The 11,477-nt window shown below is 40.2% G+C and overlaps 2 pseudogenes; both read right to left on the reverse strand.

Moving 5' to 3' along the window:
- Nucleotides 1-276: 276 nt before the first annotated feature.
- Nucleotides 277-1,123, reverse strand: LOC104670264 (annotated as a pseudogene).
- A 4,085-nt stretch (nucleotides 1,124-5,208) lies between these two features.
- On the reverse strand, nucleotides 5,209-5,795 carry LOC104670263 (annotated as a pseudogene).
- Nucleotides 5,796-11,477: the final 5,682 nt, after the last annotated feature.

Here is an 11,477-nt window from a genome sequence, read left to right on the forward strand (position 1 = left end):
TGTCTCCCCACCATTTCCATGTCTAACCACTGCTACTACTATGTCCGATCATAACATTCCATACATACTTAAAACCAAGCAAAGAGTGGAGTTCCATCTTTTAAAACTAAACAGGCATTTTGGACAACACATTCTTGGCAATGGAACCTAGACAACATTTATCAAACATGGTAGGGAAAGTTCTCACTCTGCATTATAAAAAGAACAGCCAGATATCAACTGTTACAGAAATGAAATAAGACAGAAAATTTTTGACAAATTGTTTAAACTATTTTCTTAAAGAGACTTCCTCCACTGCCAGAGATCTTGAATAGCCTCCTGGTAAATCCTCCAGAAGCAATTGTTCACATAATTGAAGAACTTGGCTTCCATTTTGGGAAGAGAACCACCTTTTTCTATATTTGCTTGCATTTTTGCTTTAATGTCTTCTATAGAACTAGGTCCTTTTGGTGTTTTAGGAGTTTTGTTCCTGTTTTATGAAAATTCTTGTCCTTTTGTTCTTGGTATTGATGATGGTTTTGAGTCTTTTCCATTCTGATTTGACTTTTGTGCATTGTTTGGCTGGAGTATCTTGTACAGATTTCCTCACTGGTGCTTTTTCTTCAGTTTCCTCATCATCAAAATCATTGTCATCATCATCATCTTTATCATCACCATTATCTTTATCAGCAGCACATTTTACTTTTTTCTGTGGAACCTGGCTACTACTTCCAGTGGCAGACTGCTTTCCAGATATACTTAAGAGTCTCACATCCTCTTCTTCTTCATCTTGTGACTCTGCATCTTCCTCCACAACTGCTAAGTGATGTCCACTAATATGCACTGGCCCTGAATCACACTTCAACCGTAAGATCACTAGTGGTGTTATTTCAAAGCCTCCAAGGGAAACCGTTAGCTGTACAGACATTTTCAAGGCTGCCAGTGTTACTTTAATTGGATTGCCTTCCTAATTCATTGCTTCTGCTTCAACAATGTCCAATTCATCCTTTGCACCAGGCCCTAAACTGACTGTTCTTAAAAATAACTGGTGTTCACTTTCATCATTATCCACCTTAAAGTGGTAATCTTTGTCAGCCTTTAGTTCACAACCGAAAAGATAGTTCTGGGGCCTCAGGGGGCTAGTGTCCACGTACATGCCTGTCAAATCTTCCTTCGGGTGGCAGCACACACTTAGGTGGGACAGAAGGTGGACTGATATAAACAACCACTGCTCAAGAGAACAGCTGCGCAGGACGGAATCACACAGGAATGGCATCTTTATTTTTTGAGGAATTTTTTTTTTTTTTTTTTTTTTTTTTTTTTTTTTGCCTAGAGGAGAGCAAAGAAACAGGACAGCAGCTAAAAGAGGAAGAAGTTGGGTAAAGAGAATATATGTGCGTGTGTGTGTGTGTATGTGTGTGTGTATATATCTGTGTGTATATGTGTGTGTGTGTGTATATATGTGTGTGTGTGTGTGTGTGTGTGTGTGTGTGTGTGTGTATGGAGGGAGAGAGAGAGAGAGAGAGAGAGAGAGAGTCTTGCTCTGTCACCCAGACTGCAGTGCAGGGGCACAATCTCATCTCACTGTGACCTCCACTTCCTAGGGTTCAAGCAATTCTCCTGCCTCAGCGTCCTGAGTAACTGGGATTACAGGTATGCATCACCACACCTGGCTAATTTTTATATTTATAGTTGAGATAGGGTTTTGCCATGTTGGCCGCACTGATCTCGAACTCCTGACCTCAGGTGATCCTCCTGCTTAAACCTCCCAAAGTGCTGAGATTACAGGCATGAGCCACGATGCCTGGCCAAGAGAAGAATCTTTTTCAGATGAGAAAAATAACTACAGTTTTGTACGCTGATGACAGCAATCTAGTAGAGAAAGAAAAAATGATGATGCAGGAGAGACAGGAAAGAATTGCCTGGATGCTGTGAGTGTCCTGCTGGCTGCAGAGTGGAATAGTTGCTGAGAGATCCAGCTATGAACTGAAGGAGCCTGAATTCCTAGTCATCATGGAGTTGCCATCTAAGTCCAGGATTGCCTGCTTCTGGATCTTTATTTCTTCAAGAGAAATAAACTCTTTTTTTCCAACATCTTATTAGGAGAAATTTCAAACATATAGGAAACTGGAAATAACTGTAGAGCAAACACCTGCCATCTGCTTTCTACAATTAACATCTCTCTACACTTATTCTGATATACCTATCCATCTCTCTATCTATCCATTAATTTCTTATTTTTAGGGCATTTCAAAGTGAGATTCAGACATGAACATATTTCACCCCTAAACACTTCACCATGTATACTGCTACCTAGAGTTTAATATCTAGTTATAGTTCTTTTTTCTTTAAGATAAAATTTACCTAAAATGAAGTGATCTAATTTTACTGTACTATTTGATGAACTTTGAAAGATGCATGCACCTGTATAACCCAACCTCTATTAACACATGGAACAATACCCTTACCCCAGAAAGTTCCTTCAGGCCTGTTTCCAGTAAGCCCCTGCCTCCACCCTATCCCCAGAGGCAACTGCTATTCTGATTTCCTTTTTCATCATTGATTAGTTTTCCCTGTTCTTTAGATAAATGGAATCACATTGTAAATACTCTCTTGTGTAAGGCTTTTTCACTCAGATAATATGTTTTTGCGATTAAGCTATGTTGTTGTATTTATCAGTAGTTCATGGCTTTCTGCTGCTAAGCAGTATTCCACTGTATGAATATAATACAATTTGTTTATCCATTCTGCTATCAGTGGTCACCTGATCTGTTTCCAGTTTCTGCCTATTGTGAATAAACCCATATGAACAGTCTTGTACAATTAGTTTTATGGACATTTGATTTCATTTTCTTGCATGGAATTGCTGGGTCAAGTAATAGTGTGTTAGTCAGGGTTTTCTAAAGACAGAATCAATAGTGTATATGTGTGTGTGGGTATGTGTGAGTGTATGTGTGAAGAGAGAGAGAGTGAGTGAGAGAGAGAGAGTGTGTGTGTGTGTTTATTTTTAAGGAGTTGCTTCACATGACTGTGGGGTTGGCAAGTTTAATATCTGCAGGGTAAGCCAGCAGGGTCGGCCAGGGAGATATTAATGGTGTAGCCCAAATCCAAAGACAATCTGGAGGCATAATTTCTTCTGTTTGGGGGAACATCAATCGCTTCTCTTAAGGCCTTCAACAGACTGAATGAGGCCCATCCACATTACAGAGGGTCATCTGCCTTACTTACAGTTTACTGATTGAAATGTTAATCACCTCTAAAGAATAACTTCACTGGCCGGGCGCGTTGGCTCACGCCTGTAATCCCAGCACTTTGGGAGGCCGAGGCAGGTGGATCACGAGGTCAGGAGATCGAGACTATCCTGGCTAACACGGTGAAACCCCATCTGCTAAAAATATAAAAAATTAGCCGGTCATGGTGGCGGGCGCCTGTAGTCCGAGCTACTCGGGAGGCTGAGACAGGAGAATGGTGTGAACCTGGGAGGCAGAGCTTGCAGTGAGCGGAGACTGCGCCACTGCACTCCAACCTGGGCGATGAGCAAGACTCCATCTCAAAAAAAAAAAAAAAAAAAAAAAAACAAACTTCACAGCAATATCTAAATTAGTGTTTGACCACGTATCTGGGTACCATGGCCTAGCCAACTTGACACATATATGCTTAGGATCAGGCCAGACACAGTGGATTACATCTGTAATCCCAGCATCACCTGAGGTCAGGAGTTCAAGACCAGCCTGGCCAACATGGTGAAACCCTACTAAAAATACAAAAATTAGCAGGGCGTGGTGGCACACACCTGTAATCCCTGCTACTCGGGAGACAGAGGAGGGAGAATCACTTGAACCTGGGAGGCAGAGGCTGCAGTGAGCCAAGATCGCTCCACTGCACTCCAGCCTGGGCAGCAAGAGCGAGACTCCATCTAAAAATTAAAAATAAAAAATAAAAAAATAAAGAAATGAGCAGGTATTTTTTTCAGAGTGGTCACACCATTTTATGTTTCTACCAACAATGTATGCAGATTCCAGTTGCTCCACACATTTCCCACCATTTGGTGTTACTTGTTTCAATTTTATCCATGCTAGTGAGCGTGAATTGGTGTCCTGTTGTGGTTTTAATTTGCATTTTCAATAACAAATGATTTTCAGAATCTTTTTCCGTGTTTATTGGCCATGCACCTATCTTCTCATTCACATGTTTTTTGTCTTCCAGTTATTGATTCGGTTGTTTGGCTTTTGTTTTTGAGTTTGTATTGAGTTGTCAAGTTTGTCAGATTTTTTTAGTAAATATTGTTTTCCTCTCTGTACCCTATTATATATTTTCTTCATGATGTCTTTTAATCAAAAGTATTTAATTTTGATAGTCTAATTTATAAAATTTTTCTCATTTATGGTCACTGCTTTCTGTAACCTGTCTAAAGAAACTCTGCCTACCCCTAGATTGCAAAGATGTTCTGTGATTTCTCCAAGAAGCCCTATAATTTTACCTTTTATAATTAGGTCTCTGATTTATCTTGAATTAGTGTTTGAGTGTGGTATGAGGTAAGGGGTCAAAGTTTATTGTTTTCCATATGGATTTTAGTTATCCCAACCCTATTAGTCGAAAAGATTTGGCACCTTTGTAAAAATCACATTCTGTAACTATAGGCTTATTTCCAAACTGTATTCTGTTCTATTGATCTATTTGTTGATCTTCATACCTGGACTAGTTTATTGATTACTATAGCATTATAGTAAGTTTTGATTTAGATAGTTTGTCTTCTAAATTTTCTCTTCTTTTTCAAGATTGACTTTGATATTTAAGTCTTTTGAATTACCATAAAAATTTTATTTTTATTTATTTATTTTGATTATTAATAAGTTTATTTTCATTGTCTCAAGGTCCGCTGAACTCTGGATCCAGGCTCTGTCAATAGGGTAGTGTGATGCCTTCTGTGCCTGTCTCTGCCTCCTACATTCCTTTTTATTTATTTTATTTCATTTTTTATAATAGAGACAGGGTCTTGCTATGCTGTCCAGGCTCGTTTTTAACTCCTGGACTCAGGCAGTCTTTCTGCCTCGGCCTCCCAAAGTGCTGGGATTACAAGCATGAGCCACTGCACCTGGCCATGTCCTTTACCATCTTCAGAGGGCTTAGCTTGCAGTTTCAGCAGAAGGATAGACTCCCAGGAAGACTGAGAGAGAGATTTGGGGCCCAAGTTGATACTATCAAATACACTGAACTTGACTGTGTTCACTATGTTCTCATTCTAGAGAAATGAGAATTGCTAGTGAGGCTGGTGCCATTTTGTGTATCTTCTGTACCTTGACGTCCCTCAGAAATCTCGCCCCTTTTTCTAAGGACACGACAGGTTCCCTGTTTCTCTGGATATAAATCTAGATCTTCAATTTTGAAACCAAATTTGAACTCTTGACTCTGGAACACCAATTTCTTCAGCAAACTGTTGTCTGGAATCAATCCCAGGGTATGGCTTTTTCATAAATGCCTTGATGAGAGTGCATAATTGAGAGCTGCTGTAGGTGGTACACCACCATCTGGCTTCTCTGCTTTGAAACTGCATCAGGTCGATCTTGCCCATGGCTCTGGCTTGATTCTAAAGTCCCAGGTTCTGGTCTCTTCTGGAATCCATGCCTAGCTGTTTGATTCTGAAACCAAATCTGGATTTTGATTTCTAAAGCAAGTTTTTGTTTGGTAGCATAACCTGGGTAAGGTTTTTGATTGAAGGTAGTGATGAGGATTTTCAATTGATCTTCTATGAATTTGGTGCAACTGCACCTATCATTTGTTGTCACCATCTTGTGTGAAGAGGTATCTTCGGCCATGCTGGAAGAGAGTCCTGGAGGCTGAACTACTGTCGGGGAGGCAAGAATTACCATATAAATTTTGGAATCAACTTGTCAATTTCTATAAAAACCCAGCTAAGATTATGCTTGTGATTAGTTAAATCTATATATCAATATCAGTTTGGAGAGAACTCCATATTCAAAATATTGAGTATTAGATCCATGAAAATGGTATGTTTATTTATTTATTTAGCTATTTTTAATTTCTCTCAGCAATGTTTCACAATGTTCAATGTAGAGATATTGCGTGTATTTACAAATTAAATCCTAACAATTTTATATTTTTTATAGTATTGTCTGTTAAATTGTTTTTATTTAATTCCATTTTCAACTGTTTGCCACTAGTACATAAAATGCAATTGATTTTTGTATACGTATTTTACATGGTCTGATCTTGTTAAATAAATTTATTAGTTTGACTTGTTTTGTAGATTCTCAAGAATTTTCCATGTAAACAATCATGTCATCTTCAAATAAAAACATTATAGTTCTTAAACCTATGCTACACTAATGTTTTGTTATTTGTAGCCATTTGTAATCATTTCTAATCATGTGAGTAGCACTAGTGAAATTTTGACAATGAATGAATGCCAAACACAATGAAGTTTGCTACAACATTATTTATAGTTCCTAAACCTGTTTTCAACTAAATGTTCAACAATAGAGGATTAGGTCAGTAAATTTAGAGTACATAAACTTATGATGAAATATCATGGAGCTATTTAAAATCTCATTCTTGTATAGTCTTTAAGGGTATAGGAAAATTCTGATGTATCATGTGGAAAAAAACACTCAAGATACCAAATAATCAGAATACACTAAGTCATTCTGTGTTAAAAAAAAGAATTTCATAGTCTTGGTGTTTTAACACAGCAAAAGTTTATGATTCATAGGGATCAGCAGTCACTATGGATTCTCAACTGATTGTGCTCTACCATCTTGTGGCTCCAGCATTTGAGATATGTGGCCCTCTTAGTTACTGCTACAAAGAAAGAGAGACTGGAGAATAACCAGGTTATTCTAAGCCTCCAACAACGTTCCTGGCTTGCCGTCCCTGAAAGGAAGTTTATCTTATGAGCTACCACTACCAACACACAGAGCACCTACACACCTACTATCATAGTAAACCAACATGTTAATCAAATAATGGCCTGAGCTCCCAGACAGAGTTCATATCATTTAAGTGTGCTGTGCACACTAAACTGCTGATTCTCCATGTGGAGGAAGGAAGCATATCAGAATTATGTAGATAGATTATGTTTTTTATTAATGTCTTTATCTAGACACCTTTTACTGGAGATTGTTATACCTTTATTGGGAGTGGGGAAACAGGGCACTGGAAGAAAAAAAGGGAAACTGGGAATATATGTTTTGAAAACATTTTCCAAGTGACTATGTTATGTTGCTCCTCAAACCAACTTTTCTTCATAAAAATGAACAAAAATTAGCAGCTTGAAGAGGTGAATCAAGCAGAGTGCCAGAAAACAGGAATTTAAACACATTGAATTCATATTTGCAGTGAGATTGGGAAAGAGATCATGTTTATAAAACAAGAGCAGACAGTCATGGGAAAGGACAGTGCTAAGGAAAAACAGATCTTGGAAAAACACATAATTTCCAAAAGAAAAAACAGCCTAAATATCACAATGGATACTTCAGAAAAAGTCTTAGAAGTCAGACCAACTAATGTTATTCTCTTGGAATGCAAAACCAAAAGTCAGAGATGAGAATTACAAATGAAAAGATAAATTAATCAAGCAATTAACAGAGATAAAAGATAAAAACAATCAATAGAGCCATAATAATCAAAAGATAAAGATAATCAAGGATAGAGCCATATTAATCAAAGATAAAGATAATCAAGAATAGAGCTAGGACTCAGTCAGTAGAATAGACAGGCCAGGAGGAGAAACAGAAGAAGATGAAGAAGAGAAAATTAAAGAAATTGTCTGAGCTAATATGACTTCAATCGTATCACCATGTGAAACCTCGCTTTTTTTTTTTTAATCTAAGTTGAGGCCCAAAAGATGAAGGGCAGGAAACAATTTTGAAATGTAAGTCACAGCAGCTAATACAGTACTTGCTCCTTTAACTGGTCAAAAGCCTAAGCTGATCATCCTAGCTCTATTTTTCACCACCCTTTTCCTCTTCCCCTTACCTTCTGCCAGCAACTCTGATGAATGAGATTCCTTCCTGGTGGAATGATGCCAGCCTTCATTTCCACAGGATCCAAGCTCTTAGTTGTCCTGTCTTTATTGGATTTCTGCAATTTTCCACCAATACGGTGAACCTTTGTCTGCCAGATACAGTCTCATTTGCTTCTATTGCACAACAGCAACCCAATTTCCCTGTAGCCATTGGGATTAATTACCCCAGTCAGTAGAGTGACTCCTCCACCTGTTAGTTTAGTGGTATGAGAAATAATGTGATTGGAGTTCAGTGTCAAGCTATAATTTTATTGATATATTACTGTGATCTCTAGTGGGAGTTTTCTTACCTTAGGCACCAGGCACTCCAACCCCATCAAACTCAAGGTCATAACAAGGGAAAGCCATTCTTCAGTGAATTGTTTGGTAAAATAGGAGGGAGACAACTCCCATATCCGACTTTACCTCCCAGACTCATGCATTCTGGCGATTGTGGTGGCTCTGCATACTGGCTGCTGATTAAAGGAATCTTCTACATCCTGTAGGGTAGCTCTCTGACCTTGCAGAATGTTGTCTCCCCACTGGTTCTTGTAATCAAACCTTTGCCATTTTATTAAGGCAGTTGCTTCCGGGTGATGGAGCACATTGCAAACCTCAAGGCTATACTTCTTTTGCTGTAGAACAACTGCTTTGCTGGAGACTATGTTGTGTGGGGTACCGTGGCAGCCAATAAGGCACCAATCATGATGCATGTGGAAGCACGATAGGCAAGAAAAGTAAATCTATTAACAGCACAGACATTTATCCTGGTGAGGCCAAATTTGTTGCCCTCTCCATGATGGATGGAGCAATGGAATCAATGTGTCCTATGTGGCAGCTTGGTATACCCAGGGATTAGGGCCATACTTGCCATTGGCACATAGGGAACTCAGTGGTGTCAGGAACCAAATAAGCCTTGCTGGGGAAAGTCCAGGCTTCTTGACTCTAACTATGCCTTCAGGGAAACTTGGGATAAGAGCCTGAGCAAACACTGGGGTGGCTGGGGAAAGAGGCTAACTAGCATCCACACTTAGTCATTATTGAGAGCTGGCACTGGAATGGATGCCCTCTGGTGGGCATTTTTGTAAGAAATGATTGTCTTCTCTGTGCTCATTCTGAGAGACCCACCCACACATCTCTAGCCCAGGCTTCCCTATCACCAATTCTCCAATATTGATCTTTCCAAGTTTCTAGCCAGCCACTTACCTGTTAACCTCTGCCAATGACATAATGTTGAGTCTTACTCCTGCTCTTCTCTTCCAGGTGAAATAGGCAGCCATCTGACTGTACTACCCAAAGTCTGCCCAAATGAGGATTTCCCTTTACCACTCTTTGAAGGCTGCCCCTAGTGGATTTTCTAACCCACTCTTTGTGGGAAGGGTGGCTTCTTTGCCCTCTGGCTGTTGGTTGGGTTCAGCCAATGGGAAGGGTCTTTAGGAAATCTAAAGGGGTATGGGTGGGGGAAGAGGGAGAAATTCAGCAAATACGCTCTCCTGGCATCCTCCTTAGTAACTCATCAGTAGCTTCATTTCTCTACCAAAGACCACAGATTCTATTAGATGCTCCCACACCACCATTTCTGAAAACCATCCCTGTACTACCCAAAGTCTGCCCAAATGAGGATTTCCCTTCACCACTCTTTGAAGGCCGCCCCTAGTGGATTTTACACCCTGAAAACCCCTCCATAAACCGGAGACTGGTGAGCAGGAAGGAATTCCCTATGAGGCCATCAGTGTGGGTAGAGGGAGAAGTAGTGAAGCGTAAGGAAGAGACACCTTGAGGGAGAGAGCTACATGCTCATGCCATTTACTTGTACCTTCTGTACCTTCTTGAGTCAGTCTCATTTAGATCTTTTCCATGTAACTACAGGTGCTGTGCCCACCTCTATGACCTGGTGACTCAGATGCCACCTAGTTCATGATGGGAAGTTTTCCTTACCATGTACAATGAGCACACTGTCACTGAGGGAGTGCCCACACATGATGTTCTATGGGATATCAAAATAATCAAGATCCCTGTGCATTATATTATGACAAAGAAGCAGGGGAGTTGTCATGGTCTCAAGGGAAAACATGGGGAGACAAATTTCTTCTGGTTATCTTTTTCACTAGAAATTGAAGAAATGGCATTTGCTGTGTCAATAGTTGCATACCGGTAGCCAGCAGCTGTACTGATTTTCTCAGTAAATTACCACATCTGGAACCAAAGTTACAGTTGTCATCCTCACCTGATTAAGTATGTGATAATGCACAGTTATTCTCCAGACTTATCTGAGTTTTGTACAGGCCCAACAAGCTAATTAAATGACCACTATGGTAAGACCTAGCACCCCTGTCTTTCTCAGATCTTTGATGATGGCCTTCTACATGTTGGAACTGGACAAGTAAACCATGGGGGGTCTCACTAGACCCACTGAGAGATTAATTCAATTTCTAGGGCTTGACATCTGCTCTGAGATGACTCATAACCCTTGGAAAGTCTGGATATTTCTTTTTCCTTAGTGCATGGTAACCCTGTAAATAAATGCAGGGCCCTCTGGGGAAGGCCTGGAGATAGATGCACACTGTATATACATGTGGTTGCACTATAGAGTTCTTCCTCAAAGAATCCAGCTTACTGTGGTTCTGTGAACTAGCCTAAGTCTGGAAAGTGGGCAAGAGGTCATGGAATCCCATTACAGTGATTCCATGTATTGGGATTCATTGTATTAGGATTCTGCTCATCAGAACCAGAAAGTTTCTTTCTACATGAGTCAAGTACACTTGAGTAAGTCTACCCATCGATTTCATTTCTAGGGACCCTACAGTTAAATTAGTCATAGATGCTGTGGGTCAAAATACTTCCATTGCCACAAAAGACACCCCTGCTAATTTTAGAAATTGTGTCTATGTTGTTGCTCATGGTCAAGGGCTTCCACTCTGCTCCTGGAGCTACTCCTGGTACCAATTACAATGTTAGTCTAAGCTTATCAAAAAATAGATGGAAACTTCAGAAGGGTGAATGGGGAGAGTCTAAGGAAGGAACCCTTTGCAGAGGTGCGGTTGGGTTAAGGGAACCCAATAAGACATGGTGAAGCATCCCAGGCTCAAGAAAAGTGGAGAGCTGCCACCTGCACATCCCCTGAACCCCAAGGCCTGAAAGGCAAGGGGAGGGATGGTTTTCAGAAATGGTGGTGTGGGAGCATCTAGTAGAATCTGTGGTCTTTGGTAGGAGAAATGAAGCTACTGATGAGTTACTAAGGAGGATGCCAGGAGAGCGTATTTGCTGAATTTCTCCCTCTTCCCCCACCCATACCCCTTTAGATTTCCTAAAGGCCCTTCCCATTGGCTGAACCCAACCAACAGCCAGAGGGCAAAGAAGCCACCCTTCCCACAAAGAGTGGGTTAGAAAAGGTGGACAGTGTGGATTTGAGAGTTGAAACAAGAAGAGCATCCAGAGCAGGTGCTTTATCTGCCCTGGATACAGCCCTAGGTAT

This window comes from Rhinopithecus roxellana, chromosome 5 (assembly GCF_007565055.1).
Source record: "Rhinopithecus roxellana isolate Shanxi Qingling chromosome 5, ASM756505v1, whole genome shotgun sequence".
Taxonomy (NCBI): Eukaryota; Metazoa; Chordata; class Mammalia; order Primates; family Cercopithecidae; genus Rhinopithecus; species Rhinopithecus roxellana.